This window comes from Syngnathoides biaculeatus, chromosome 2 (genome assembly GCF_019802595.1).
Source record: "Syngnathoides biaculeatus isolate LvHL_M chromosome 2, ASM1980259v1, whole genome shotgun sequence".
NCBI classification, from domain to species: Eukaryota; Metazoa; Chordata; class Actinopteri; order Syngnathiformes; family Syngnathidae; genus Syngnathoides; species Syngnathoides biaculeatus.
The window spans coordinates 40,355,857-40,358,545 of record NC_084641.1 but is presented as its reverse complement, the minus strand read 5'-3'; the positions used below and the strand labels follow the sequence as shown (position 1 = coordinate 40,358,545).

At 41.1% G+C, this 2,689-nt stretch overlaps 1 non-coding gene across 1 annotated transcript; it reads left to right on the top strand.

Moving 5' to 3' along the window:
• The first annotated feature begins 2,017 nt into the window (after positions 1 to 2,017).
• On the top strand, positions 2,018 to 2,339 carry LOC133497359 (small Cajal body-specific RNA 2). Its single transcript, XR_009794040.1, has one exon. It is a non-coding gene; the product is annotated as a small Cajal body-specific RNA 2 (non-coding RNA).
• The last annotated feature ends 350 nt before the right edge of the window (positions 2,340 to 2,689 follow it).

Genomic DNA, 2,689 nt, shown 5'->3' with positions numbered 1-2,689 from the left:
TGAAGGAAAAGAAGGCGAGGCTTGATTTACTAGTTCTTTCTCTCGTTTTCTTTGTGTAACGTCACGCGCTCCCCTCAATTATTATTCTTGAATTAGTGCCGAACCTACGTAAGTCCCGACCGTGTACGACAATCACTACTTTAGTGTCCTCAAACATCCTTCCTTCAGTCGGACGACAACAAGGGGCGTAGTTTAGGCAAATCTCTGGCCTCTGATTGGTCAGTGACGCGGCTTACGCAATTTCTACGGAGGGGTCAATTCCCACAGCTCTGAACATCGCCTTTGTTCTTAAAAATGGGGACTAGAACACTTTTCCTCCATTGTTCGGGCATCTTCTCACCTGCTAGTATTCTGTTGAATAAATTGGTCAAAAACTCCACAGCCACCTCTCCAAATTGCATCTGTACCTCCACAGGTTTGTCATCGAGACCAACTGCCTTTCCATTTTTCATCCTTTGTAGTGCCTTTCCTTGCTAATCATTGCTACCTCCTGGTCTTTCACACTTGCCCCTTCTACTCTTCTCTCATTTTCTTTCTTCATCAACTTTTCAAAGTATTCTTTCCATCAATTTAACACACTACTGGCACCAATAAACACATTTCCATCACTGTCTCTCCTCAGTCCTCTCGGTGTCTCACTTCTTCGCAAATCTCTATCCTTGTATGACTTCCAAACTGTGGTACTGCATGCGTAAGTCTGGTGTGGCGGAGAAATATGTTAAAATAGTACAGGACATGTATGAGGGCAGCAGAACAGCAGTGAGGTGTGCTGTAGGTCTAACAGAAGAATTTAAGGTGGAGGTGGGACTGCATCACTGCAGGTTTAAACACCTAAAATAGAGTACCGTTAATTGGGCTAAAAATTATTTAGTTATTTACTAAGAATATGTAGGTTTGTTCAACTATCTATGCCAGTGACGTATAGTGACAGGCAGATCAATGAATTACAGTTATCAATTGCTTTTCCACCAGATGACAGAAGTGAAAAGAGAGAAAAGTAAAATGAAGTTGGTTAGCAGGTAAAGACAATTTTTGTAGCCTTTACTTACAAGGGCTGTTGACTGTGGGGATGTCCGCATGTGTTCAAACCAATTCCATTATATTTAATCTCTTGTTTCTTAAAAATGTTATATATTTATATATGCATATATTTGGACACTCTGCATTGCCCCTTGGTGTTATTGTGAGTGCGACCTGTTCTTTGTCTCCGATTGCCTGGCAACCAGTTCAGTGTGTACCCTGCCTCCCACCTGTTGACAGCTCGGATGGGCTCCACTACTCATTTATTTATTGCCGTATTTCAATGTCGGTCGTTCTGGTGTTAATTAGAGAGCTAAAGTTTTTTTTATTTATTTATTTTTTTGTTGTAAACGTGGTATCATACCGAACATTCTGTTAATGTTGACAACCACTGGACTAAACAAATGAGCCAGTGGCCGTGATAACTGACCTTTAAATCAAAATAAGAACCAAAAAGCAGATTTTTGGAGGTGGTCACGTAGTCAGGCACTTCGTTATTTGTTCACACTTTGGCGTCCTCTTCTCGTAATGTTTATGATTATTTTAGCAGCTTTGCGCTTTCGACCTAATTTGATCATGTTGTTGTTGAAGCATCTCCAAGGTTACCAGTCCGGTCGTGACGTAGGGTGACGTTGCGGTATGCCGTCACAATTTGATAAACCTGATTAATTTTTTAGTTTGATCGATAACAAGTTTTAACCAAATCTTGTATTCAGACATCTAAATTCTTAGACATGAAGCAATCGTCCTCAAATCAAACTTACTCTACCTCTTAGAGCCTTTTGTTATTTTAAGACCAACAATGTGTTTACGTCTGTTTATGTTCTTATGCATTTTTAATCCCCCTGTTGTATCTGACATTGCGTTTTTGTCGTTGAGTGTACGTGTTGTTCGAAAATAAGCAAAGGGGTTGGATTTTTCCCTTGATGCAAGGCGGTTTATCCTCCCCGGAAGCTTTTGGTGACGGCGTACTTTGAGTGGCTGCTGAGGAACATTAGCTGCTGTGCGCGTGTTTGTGAATGGTGTTGCGTCTGACTGCGTGAATGTAGAATGCGTGTGATTTTTCTCTAAAAGCTACACATTGATCTTATTTGATCCGGTTCTAGCTGTGGCCCGACTGTGACCGGAAGTGATAAGAAAAGCGCCTTTTTAGCCTCGGCGGCGATGAGGAACAGGCACGAGTTCGACGTTAAGGGCCTCCACTCTTATAAAGTTGTGGTCAGAAATGATGAATTGATCAGATATACTAGTTCGGAATGGGTTTGGTTTCTTTCCAAATTCCACGACGGACACTGAGTAAAGAGGCGATTCTGATCTAACCGCAACAAAAGAATGGAGGAAGCGTGGCCTCTAGATGTAGCTTGTTACCCATCCAATAAAGACGCTAGCGAAGTTGCGGCTAAGTCGTTTTCTTCATGCACTCTAAAATTAAGTCGTAATTCGATCATTTCTCAACCGATGGAATTTGGTGGAATACTGAAGATTAGTTTACAATTGGAATGTACGGGAGTGAGGTGACTAAGGCCAACGGCTCAATTGGAAAAAAAAACGAAAAAAGCCTATTCAAACACATTTTCTTGTTTAAATGCGGATGCATTTTCAGGAATATTTTTTACATACGAATACATTACTTTTTACGCGACGTAATTATAATGCGTGGCTGAAATTC